Source organism: Camelus bactrianus, chromosome X (genome assembly GCF_048773025.1).
Source record: "Camelus bactrianus isolate YW-2024 breed Bactrian camel chromosome X, ASM4877302v1, whole genome shotgun sequence".
NCBI lineage: Eukaryota > Metazoa > Chordata > Mammalia > Artiodactyla > Camelidae > Camelus > Camelus bactrianus.
Window position 1 is genome coordinate 100941035 of NC_133575.1, and position 12308 is coordinate 100953342.

Sequence of the window (12308 nt, forward strand, 5' to 3'; positions counted from 1 at the left end):
GCAAAGCCCCCACGGGAAATTCTGAGGTCCCCTCCGTTGTAGCGGGCTACAGGGGACTCCAGAATGCTCCGCGGCCAGATGGCCCTCTGGCTCCTGTCCTCTGCTTGCCTCCTTTCTATAGAGATGGATGGCAGATGAAGGCGAGGAGGAGAAAGGACCTTCGCCTGAGGCGGCGCATTGTGTAAAGCGCCTTGCCACGGAAGTGCACAAGCTTTGTAGTCGGTGTAGGTTCGAGTCCCAGCTCTGCCTATTGGCAGCTGACTTACCTCGGCAAGTTGCTGGCTTAGGTTTTGGGGTGGTTGCAAGTTTAAAGGAGGAAACAGATGTAAAGTGTTTATTCCGGTTAAGATCCCAAGGATGTCCATTCCCTCTCCCTCACCCTCATCAAGGATAAAGATTTGGGAGTTTGAGGAAGGGGGTGGGGATCTGAGGCTGGGAGGGAAATGTGGCCACCAGGTAATGCCTCCAAGCCAGAGGATGGACAGAGGTTCAATTAGCATTCACATTCTTAAGCAAGGTGGTGTGTTTAAGTGAAATTGCAGCACCAGTGATTTTAGTGATGCCACTCACTGACCACCAGAAATTTCAGGCCATAGCCCCAGTCCTTGTGGCTGAAGTGAGGCCCCTCCGCCCCTCACCTTACCCCTCACAGGGACTTCCTAATTCATTTCCCCACCCGGCAATCTTCTCCCCCTTTCCAAGTCACCACGTTTTTTTTTAATTGTAGTGAACACTCATTGAATACTAGGCACATCTCCTCTTAACTTATGTGCCAGTGCCTAGTGCAGTGCCGGATACAACACAGGCTGTATACTTGCAGCAAGGCGATGCCCTGGGTGAAATCCCTTGGGAACACTGAGACTTAAGGGCACAGAGAGGGTTATCACAAGAAATCTAGAGAGAGAGGACTCCAATAGCAGCGCCCCAGGCACTGGGGGCATATAGGGCAGTGGCTGTTGGATAGGGGGCTATTCTATTACTCCTCAAAGCCCACTACCCATAAACCCTCCTGGAAGGGGGTTGTCTCACTGCAGCTGAGGCTTCTGCAGCCAATTAAGAAGAAAGCCTCTTTCCTGGAGGGCAGAGGCTCTGGCCAGCTAGCGAGTGAATCACTGTATCAGACTTGGGCAGCAGAGGTGGCTCTAAAGTGGCAGTGAATTAGTCCAAGATGGCAAGGGGAGATTACCTGAGTAATGATAAGAAGGGAGTTAAGGCAGCAGCCTGAGCCCTTAAGGCTGGAACTAAGTGGTAGATTGTCTATATACATCTGCCTAGAGTCAGCTCCTAACCAGTCTCCACACTTCCACTCCTCAGAGTCCCAAAAGATAGCCCAGGCAGCTTCTTAGAGGAAGTGGAGTGGAAAGCATCCTTCCTGGGGGATGTTTGGGAGACCTGGGTTCCAGATTTTGACTCTGATACTTGCTGTGTGACCTTAGGCAAGCCCTTTTACTTCCTACTCTCAACACCAGAAGGAAGTTAAGGAGGCCAGGGGCTCTGTGCCAGGCCTTGTGCTAAGTGTTTTACCAATGTTATTTCACACATTCTTCCCTGCAGAGCTATGGGCTGAGCATTTACTCCCCTATTTTGCAGTGGAGAAAACTGAGGCTGAGTGATATTCAGCCATCTACTTTCTCTTTAATATATCACGTAATCCTTATGTATTTATGTTACCAAGGCAATCACTGTAACTCAAGCCAATAACCTGCCAATTCTCTGCCTAAATTGGCTCCCTATGCACTTAGATTCAAATCATATCTCCTGGCTGCCCCCAGTGCCAATTCTTGTTGCTTTCAAGGCAGTTGGCTACCTGGGTGGGTTTCTTTTTTCATCTTTGGTGACACACACCCACCCCAACTCAGATCTTTCCCTGGCATGTCAGTGTAAAAGCCCACATTAGAAAGCAAGCATCACCAGAATGATGCACCCCAGTATCAATCCCTTATCACAAGAATGGAGGAAGGGGAGCAAGCTGCCAGGGCCAGAAGGAGGGGCTGCAGAAAAAAACCAACAGGAGAGAGAGAGGATGCCAGGGACAAGTTGGACTAGCTTCAAACTGCTGCTCCCTCCCTTTCTCCCCCTCTCCAGATCTGGTGCTCTAGGATGTATAAAGGGGCAGCACCCAGCCCATTTTCAGTGGGAGGAGAGGGAGAGATCCTCTCCTTCAAGGGAAGGGAAAACCACCCTGGGCATTCAAATTACATTCCTGTGTTGGGTAAGATTTATTTAATTACTGTGGAGTGGGAGTAGGGATGGGAAAGAGGAGTAGGGGAAGAGGGCACCTTCTTGGTAAGTGCTGGTGCTGAGGTGGTACTTAAAGTGAAAAGAGCGCCACCAATGCTGTTGCTCCAGCCAGAAGCTCTCACCCTTTGCTAGGAGATAAGAGATACTTGCCACTGGGCTTCTAGGTTTCATTTCCAATCTAGATCCCTAAGAGCCACATCTCTGAGCCTTTAGGGACTGAGTCCATGTTTCTCTGGGCTCCCCCAGGACCTGTGTCTGCCAGGCGTCAGCACCTGCCCTCTATCCCTTCCCCTTTCCTTCCCTCCTCCTCTCCTTTGCTTAGGCTCTGTTCCTTCTCATTCCCTCTTGCTGGGCTCACCCAGAGTCTCTGATATTCTTGACTCTCCTCTCCTCTTTCTTTTTTATTGCAGTCCCTCTGTGTCAACAACATTCTCCCTTTGTCCATTTACTTCATCCAGAAGAGTAGAAAATTCAGCTGTGAGGGGGTGTAATTGTTTATTTAAAATTCTCTCCACTTGAGATCTTGCATTTATAACCCTGTATTGCCCTTGTTGCATCAGATGAGAATATTTAGTGCTTACGAATAATACATTTTTGCTTGGCTGAATAGTGATTTGAATATATGATTGTTGGGCTCCAGATTAGAAGGAGGCATTTTTGGAAGCTGTATTAGGAGGTAAGAAGGTTTGGGCAGGTGTGAATGGCCTTCTGACTTCTCCAGGTGCAAAGAAGAAAAAGAAAGATGATGACTATAGTTGTGTGTGTGTGTGTGTGTGTGTGTGTTGGGGGGGGAGGTTACTGAGACCACTCTCATCCAGATGGGTAGAGGGCTTCTGTTTTCTCTTGCTGTTCATTGAACTCTGAGCAAAATGACCTTTTTGTCTCTGAGTTTGGAAGAACAGAGGCACTGGACAAGATGGGAAACAAGGAGAAGGAAGAGCAAGGCAGGGAGGGGAAGGGGGTTATTCCTTGTGCAGCCCTTGTGTGGAAAGGGCTAACGAGGGATGCTACTACCTGCCCCCCAATGCCATACAAGTCAGGGCAGAAGGGAAGGGATGAGGGCTAGCAAAAGGTGTGCTGAGCTGGGATCCGAGAGTTCTGGGCCTTCCTCTTGGCTCTGCCACTAATTACCTCTGTGCCCTTTGGTAAATTTCTTAGCCGTGTGGACCTCTGCTTCTGCCTTTCCTTCAGCAATAAGGTGAGGTTGTGTGGCATGGTCAGGGGGAGAGGAATTCGGAGTACCCAGAGAAAGGGACCTTTGGGCTGAATCTTGAAGGAGAAATCAGTTTTGAATAAAGGGAAGGAAGATTGTGGGGTACAATGAAAAGCAGTGGGAGTAGCCCAGGGAATTTAGCAAACAGGTATGCGTAAGGCACTGAGTTGGCTGCTGCGTGGAGAACTGAGATGAATCAGCCCCTGCCCCACCGCGGAAGACTTCAGAGAGAGAGTGGGGGAATCAGAGCGTCAGAGCTCATCGCTCTCACATTGCCGGCGGCAGCTCGTCCCAGGACGGGTCGTGTCGCGCCGCAGGACTGACCAGCGGGTCACGCAGCCATTATTCCCTGGCCGGACTAGGAGAGTCGCCAAGAGGTAGTGCAGGGGCAGGGCTCCAGGGGCCTGAGTGCAGCCCCTCGAGGGGCTAAAGTGGGAGGTGAGGGCACTCCAAGTGGAGGACCCGACGTGAGGGAGGGAGAGGAAGGCTGCGAGGGCTGAACAAGGTGCCCAGCTTTTCGCGTTCAAGGGCTCAAACGTGGAGCACGCAAGAAAGAGTGCATTTTTCGAATTCTCGGCAGGGGCAGGCGGCGAGAGTGGGTTTTGCGCGCCGCGGGGCTTTGTTTAACTTTGCAGGTTCTGCGCGCTCTTGAGCCACGTAGGGGCGGGACGCGCGGGGCACAACCCCGCCTGACCGCGCTTGGCAGCCGCCACCTGTGGCGCAGGACAAGCCTTAAGGGGATGGCGCGAAGTCGCGGCCGGCCGGTTCTTGTCCGTCTTCCCCTCACCCTGCTCCCTCTCCCTCTGCGGTCACCTAGCTCAGGGTGGAGGGCAGACTGCCGGGCTGGGGCTCCATTAGAGAGGAATAGGGAGATCCGCTTAGACACCCCCACCCACTCACTGTGGCCCCTAGAGGCTTTCAGAAGGGCAGGGACGCTCTCTTTCCAGCTGTACACAGCGGCAGCGTGGCCCTGTGTCCTGGAGTTGGCTAAGTCCTGTGGAAGAATCAAAGACTGAGCAGATGGCAGATGGCAGATATGAGAACTGTGTCCCTACCGTGTTCTTAGATAAACAGGGTAATAATGAATTACACTGGTTGTGTTTGGGGGCTTGGAGATGCTCACAGACTTGTCCAAGGCCACTCAGCTGCTTAGTAACTAGGCAGACGTCCTGACTCCTGGTCTAGGTTTTGCTTTTTTTTTCTTTTTCTACTGTGTCATAGTCAAGATAGTGGTCTAATTTGAAGGAGGATAGATACAGGTGGTTAGACAGGCATTGATATTTAAAAAAATACGTTTATTTTACTGTAGTTTTAAAATACCATTCCTATCATGCATACTACCAGGGAAACATCTCCCACAGCCCCAGTTCCCTATGACAGCCACTCAGACAGAATTTTGAAGAAGAAAACTGCAGAAAATTGACTGCTTCTTAGGGGAGATACAATCAAAAGAGAAGAGAAGCAGGTGGGGGTGGGGGAACAAAGGTGGAGAGGTAGTTCTCACACAGATCCAGCAAACAACTTTATTCTGAAGGTTTCCTTGACAGATCTCTGTCCAAATTGTTTGGGGGAGGTGTCATCCCGTTGGTTGTTTCTCCCTCATGCCCACCCTGTAGAAGCCCCAGCTTGGGTCTGCAGGGGCAAATGCTTGATGGCCCTCTCTTTAATTCAGAGTCTCATTTCCCTCCTTCCCTGTGTTGTAGTGAATACATGGGAGAGGTCTATTCTGTGTATGTTTGGTGTGTGTATGTGTGTGTGTGTGTGTGTGTGTGTGTGTGTGTGTGTGTAACTGTGTAAGGGGAATGCATGAGGTTGTGTGTGTGTATGGATGTTTGTGAGAGGGAATGTGTGTGTCTGAAAGGGAATGTGTCTTAAAGGCAGAGGGCTTGGGGGACAGGGGAGTTGGGAAGACGGTGAAAATGAATCAGTTTACTGAATGCATACTGAAAACCTACAGCTGAATAAGGGTCTTCCCAGTGCTGGTGGACTTGAGGAAATAGTCAATTCTTAATATTCCTTAAAGGAATGATAGGAGAGAACATGTATTTAAATGAGGCAGGGAAGGATTCTGTTAGACCCAAGGGCTTTTCTTGATAGTCCTTCAGATTATTGACATTTGTGTGACCTCCAGCTAGGCTATAAGGTCCCAAGGGCAGGAACTGAGACTTTTCACTCTGGACGACTCCCCCCTTTCCTCCATCATTCCTAGCATGGATAGCTTACACACAGTGCTGAGGAAACCAAAGGTAGGGACTGAGTCCCTTCTGTGAGCCAGTTAAACTTTTTTTCTACATTTCAGAGTCTAGACTGATCCTCCCCAACCCCCACAGTTAGTTGCCTTGCATTTCTGATCATGAAAGAACCAGCAAAGAAACAGTTCAACTCATCCCCTCTGAAAGTGTGCCTCCTGCTGACAGGGGGTGAGTACCCCTTTTCACCTTCAATGGATGGTGCAAGGGCACTCTTCAGTGGGCACTATCTGCTCCATTCCAGGTAGCAGCACTTCTGCTGTCTTCCTTTCGAATTTGACTCTCAGGTATGAGGGGGTGGGAGCACAATCCCTCACCTTGGTACAGCACTATATCCTTTGGGGGATTCTTTCATCTCACCCTCTCTTTTATTTAATCTTTACTACAGCCACACCTAATAGTTATCATAGTTCTTATTTTGTAAGGTGATGAAACTGAGGTTCAGAAAAGTGAGATAATTAGCTCCAAGTCACTTGGTTGATGAGTGTGCGAACTTATATGTGGTAAGGTTGGGATTTGAACCCAAGTTCTAGTCTATATCTCAGGATCTTTTCAGGAATGTCAGCTTAGGGAGTGGGCTGAGGTGAGAGATGTAATGGGAGGAATAAATAGGGCTTCTGGTGCCTTTCTCCTCTATCCACTCCTCTCCTCTACCTTTCATAATAGTGTTTTTCAAAAGCCATATATATCTGTATCTTTATATCTGTCTATTTATCAATCAATCTATCATTGTCATTTATCTGCCTGTCTGTCTGTCTGTCTGTCTATCTATCTATCTATCTATCCTGTCTACCAATCATCTACTTTCATTCTAACTTCCCAAGACTAGTGTGTATCAAAAAAAGACCTCAAAAATTCAGCCACCTCCTTAGAAAAAAAAGGTAGTCTTGACTCAGGCCATCCCAGTTCCAGGCAGTAGTTGTTGGTAGTGTACCATGGTTTGGTGGAAAGGGCAAGACCAGGCCTGAGGATAGGCTGATTCCCAGATCGTATTCTTCCATGGCATGTTTGTGCAACTTCAGGCAAGTTACAACCGCTCCAGAGCCCTAAGTTTGTTGTTATCAGTAAAATGGGAAACATAATACCCAACCTACCTCGTTCCCAGGGGCTGTTGTGAAAATGAAGTGGCATGATTCATTTATCCATGAATCACGAATAGCTGTTTTAATTACAAGACCTTTATGTTCTCTCAAAACTGTCAGAGTTTATAATCCTATGATTCACCCAACAAACACATTGAACACCTACTGTGTGCTAGGGTCTGGAAATAACGGGCATAAGGAAAGCTTTTGGGAAAATGAAAAGCATAAGAAAAGTTAGACATTAAAAAAATTACCTCCTATTGATAGAACATCTTATGTTTTTACTCCTTTTTTTTTTTTTTTTTTTTTGCCACGACTATTAGAAGCAGCAACTAAAAGGGGGGAATAAAAGATACACGATAACACAGCTTGTAATGCCAGCACTATTATGCACTCTGACACATACTGCAGATAACAGTGAGAATATCAATATTTTGTTGTATTTGATGTTACATTACCCTGTTTACACTATTCTTTGGGCTGTTTATAGCATAAAGGTTGCTTTTCACCATCCTGAGCTTGAGTTGTTTCTTTAGTCAATAAAATTTTAAAAGGGCATCCCACGTTCTATAGAATGACGACTGTACTCATTTTACAAAGAGATTGTAATTTGTGGTGGCTATCTGCCTTCAGATATGTCCTCCCCTGGCTTATCGAATTAGGCTTTGATTATGTGTCCATTTTTTGATTTCATTATTTAGCTATGCATTATTTTGTAGCTATTAAGAGCAAAGGTGTATGGGGCAGTGTAAAGCACCCTCGGATTGAGAAGAACTGGGTTCTTGTCTAGAGTCTGCTGTTAAATTGTGGTGTGGCCTTGGACAAACTCCTGTCTCTCTTTAGCCTCAGTTTTTTTGAACTGTAGAATGGAAACTTTGAACTAGTTTATGGCTAAGGTTCCTTCTTTCTCTGATCCATTCTAATATTCTAAGCAGTTCTGAAAACATTTTCTGAAGCCAGAGCTTTTCTGAATATATTTTAACAATGCTACTGCCAGTTTATGAGCTTCTGCTATGGCATGATGGGCTAACTCCATGTATTGTAGAATGCTGTCCCCAAATTTAATTATCTTGGGGCATTACCACCACATAAGGTAAAATGAGCCATTATGTTCATCACGACTGCAGCCTTCGCTGAAATGGAGGTTATGGGATAACAACTTAAAGGCTAACTCATTAATGCTCAAGGATGAATGAGGTAATGTGCCAGAAAACCAAATTGGTGCCTGAATGTTTTCATCTAGAGACCTGTATCTCTTTCCCATGTTGTGATATATTAATGGGGATGTCTTTATCCATTGTCACTGCCTCTAGACATTTGAATAACATAGATGCAATGCCTTCTGGGCACTCAGCCCTGTGCACTATCAATTTCTCAAACTCCAAAGATCTTTCAATGGCTAGAAGCAAAATTCTGATGGTGCCATAAAGTGCCTAATTTATAAGGGTTCTAACGATGGCATCAGTGCAGTCCTATATTTTCTCATAGATGTTTACTAGTGAGCACTGCACCATCCCTAACTACTTGATGGGGACAATGGAGTAAATTAGTCTTCCAAATTGTAAAGGCTGTGGATTTATGCCTCGCTGAGACATTTCTGTCCTCGCGATATCGAAGTGGGGTGACCTTTCTGACGTTAATTTGTTTCTCCATCTGTGCCATGCATTTCAGGAGGATGTGAGGAACAATCTTGATGTCACTCATGTGTGTTTCCCCTTTTTGTGTTGCTGGAGACTTGATCTGGGTGTGCTTTTGTTCTTTGTTCAAATTCTCTCTTGGTATCTGCTAATATCCTAGCCCTTTTACTGAGCCAAATGAAATTATATATTCTTTTCCTAGTGACAATGTGAAATTGGGTAGTTTGAAAGACAAATAAAATTTGAGACTTATAAGCATTTTACTGATCTGAATAATAGCATTTGAAAAATTGACCTGTGCAGTTAGTTTTTCTGAATTTTATCAAATGATTTTTTTGTACTTGACCCTGATGCCATTGGAGATTGAAGAAGAAAGACCTATTCCCAACCGTCTCCTGAGATTATTTTTACCTGTTTTAATTTAATTCAAATTTAGTAGAGATTAAACAGAGTAGGTCTTTGGGTGCACTGATACAAATTCTAATTTTATGTAATTACTTTTGAAACCTGATATTTTCTGGTAAAGTCAGGCCCTCTGCAAAGAACCTTCAATATCAATGTGTATATTAAAAACCAATGCTAAATATCACACATACATTATTCTTTTAATTCTTACACAACTGCTGAAATGGGTACTGCATCACTTCCCCATTTTAGAGAGGAAGCCACTGAGGCTCAGAAGTTTCAACAGACTTTCCTAAGAACACACAGCTAAAAAAAACCCCATTAAAGCTTGGCTTTGAGCTCAGTTCTATTTAGCTCTAACTCCAGGGGCCATTACAGATATTTGTTTAATGATATATATATATTTGCAAATGTCTTGAATTCTAGGCTGAAACTGAGAGGGCTTGCTTTCATTGTCCTTCTTGAGTATCTTTTTGATGTTATGGTCGCTTCAGGCCAGTGCCAGGGCAGGCTGAAGGGGGAAGGAGAAGACACTTTGGAGCAAGAGAGATCTCTTGGCACCTTGTTCTTGGTGAGGAGCCTCCTTTTGTAATCAGCTTGGAAAATCAGGCCCAAGGACAAATATTCAAATCTCATGAATCTGTTATGTGCCTCTCATAGTGTGGCACCCTATTTTTTGGTCCCCCTCCTCACCTGCCCATCTGCGTCTTGTCTGGGGACACTGGCCTCCCTAATTCTGCTTCTGTCATATATTCTACTGGTGCCTTGAAATGGTTGAAGGCAAACAAGACAGTGTCAATTTTGATGGCAGAATTATGGCATATGATTGCTCTTAAGTTTAGCCCTGTATCTTTGAGCAGGAGGCAATGACAAACGATTTATTCTAAGGCCTTTGATTTCCTTTGGAATTGTAAGCATCTAGGCTGACTCATCTCTCAAAGGCTTCTCTCTCTCTCTCTCTCTCTCCCTCTCTCTTTGGCTGGTGTTGTTTTGAGGTTCTCTTGTTTGTTCTCACCTCATTTTTTGGGGGCGAGAGGATTTGATTTTCATCTTTTCGGCTGAAAGAATCAGCTATACTCTTTGGAGGACCAGATCTTATAAGCCTCGGCAAGAAGAAATAGCTGCAACTCCAAAACAGGTACAAAAATGTCTGGATTGGGGTAAGGGGAAAAGGGGAGCCATGTTAGTAAAATTAAGCCAGAGCTAGGCTGCGTGTGTCGGAATGAGACCCTTGGTTAATTGGTTTTGGACCTACTATTATGAGTGGAGGATTACTAGCAGCTTAGTTTGGGACTGTGGTTAGGTTCTGTGCATTTGGCTTTGGTTAAAATGGTCATTTTGTGGATACAGTTTGGTGGTTGGGCTTAGGGTCCAGGGGATGGTGCTTTGCAGTTGAAGGACATTTAAAAAGATCCATGCTAAGAATTTTCCTCTTAGCTCAATTTAAGAGCCATAGAAATACTCCTCATTCTATTTCATACTGAACTTCAGTTATCCGGCAAGTGTTTATTTCTGACATGTGTGAATTTGACCATTAAAGAAAGTGGGCAAAAGAGGATTTTGGAAACAAAATAAGTGAGGGTTTTTTTTTTTTTTTTGGACAGAGCTTATTTAAATAGATTATTGAATGATAAACTTCCACCTACCTTTTCTCTGTCAAAGCTACATTACCTGATCTTTGGAGTTTAAGCACCCCCCCCCAATAATATATAGACTATTATCATAAAATTCTATGGGAAAAGGGGCTGAGAAGAGTGGCATGTGACCACTTCCCTTCTTGTCAAAAGATTTAGTTCCCCATGTCCCAAATTATCTTCTCCATCAGGAACAAGCATCCACGCACTCACCCAAACCATAAACTTTGGAGCTATCCTTTCCTCTACAATAAATTCTCTAAGTCTTGTCAACTCTACCCATAAAATCCCAGGCTTTCTACCCAAACCGTGCTTTTCACTACTCTGTGATTTTTCCAAGCTGCAGCTCTGACTCTGTAACTTCCCAGTTAAAACCCTGTGGTAGTTCTCTATTGCCTTCAGGAGAAAGTCCAGCTCCTTCACATGGCTTATAGGGCCATTCATGATCTCATTCCTGCCTATCCAGATTTATCTCCTTCTAGCCCCTTTATAGAGCTTTATGAATATAACAACCTCTCTCCCATCTCCTTGCCTTTGCACAAGATGTTCTCTCTTTCTGTACTCTCCCCCCTCCCTGTCTCCAAGCAAACTTAGATGTTTCCTCCTTTCTGCTTTCACAGTAGTTTGTTTATATCTTGGCCGATTGACTTATCACAAGGTTTTGTAAATTGTTGCTAACCTGTGTATCTCCTTCATGGCACTGTTAAATCCTTTATGAAAAGAGTATTATTATTTTGCTCATATTTTAATCTTTAGTGCTTGGAACAAAGTGGGCAATTAATATTTTTTTCTTTTTCTTTTCTTTTTAATGCATGCATGAAATAACAAACTAATAATAGAGGTGAGGATGTGCAGGAAAGAATGCTGTGTGGGGTCTATGGAGATCCCCACTGGGGGGTTCTGGGAATCCTGGGAGCAGTATGAGATAGTGGGTATCATGGAGAAGGGCTGTATAAAAACAGATTTGCCAGTGCACTAAGACAAACTTCACTCTACCCATCCTGTATGGGAGTTTCATTAGAAATGGCCTGGAAATGATGCTTGTTTGTTTTGGTACAAGCTGGGGGTTTTTTTCCCAGGAAAAATAATATAATCAAGTTGTACAATTTTTGTAAATAGATAAAAGGCAAAAGGCAAACAAAATCCCTTCACTTAATACAGATACTGCTAGTAATTAGGTACATTTCTTTCAGTCTTTTATTTTTATGCATTTTTTCTCACATAGTTGTAATCATAATTAATACAATTCTGTATTTTATATTTGTTGTTCAAAAGCTCTTTGTAAACATCACTTTAATGATTGCATAACTTTCCATACTGTGGCTATTCCATAATTTATATAACTAGTCTCCTTGGTGGGCTAGCTTTTTTTTTTCCCTTGATTTTTTACTGTTATGGCTCATTTGCATATGATTTTTCCTGTCTGTAGGAAGTTTTCATTAGGATAGATTCCTAGAAAGGGAATTACTGGGTCAAAGGGCCTGGGGATGATTTTTGGCTTCAGACTCATGTGTTCAGTTTGCTTTCTAGAAGAGCTGTACAAAATTTACAGGGCTTCTAACCTAGATGAACATGCCCATTTCACCCAAACTGGACAGCATCAAGCATTATTAAAAAAATAAACTCCATCAATGTTCTAAATAATTAATGGGAAAATATTACTTTATTCTTATCTTAATGTGCCTTTTTAAATTGGGAGTAAGGTTGGGTTTTTTTTTTTTTTAATCTTTTTTCTTCTTCTGCTGCCGCTGCTTTTTTTTTTTTTTTTTTTTTGCCTCTGATTAGGTTTTCTCTTTTCTGGACTGTGGGATTGTCAGTTCAGGGCTGATGTTTTTTGAAGTTGGATT

General features: G+C 44.2%; 1 protein-coding gene across 14 annotated transcripts in view; it reads left to right on the forward strand.

The window, feature by feature from the left end:
* ARHGAP36 (Rho GTPase activating protein 36) overlaps positions 1-12308 on the forward strand; it is a 152503-nt gene that overhangs the window by 131748 nt on the left and 8447 nt on the right. Inside the window, exon 4 of one of the 14 annotated variants that reach the window (XM_074359863.1) lies at positions 9893-9965. The exons of the other annotated variants lie outside the window; for them this stretch is intronic. The gene's annotated coding sequence lies outside the window, so the exon portion shown is untranslated. The remainder of the gene's footprint in view (positions 1-9892; positions 9966-12308) is intronic. 14 annotated transcript variants of the gene reach the window in all.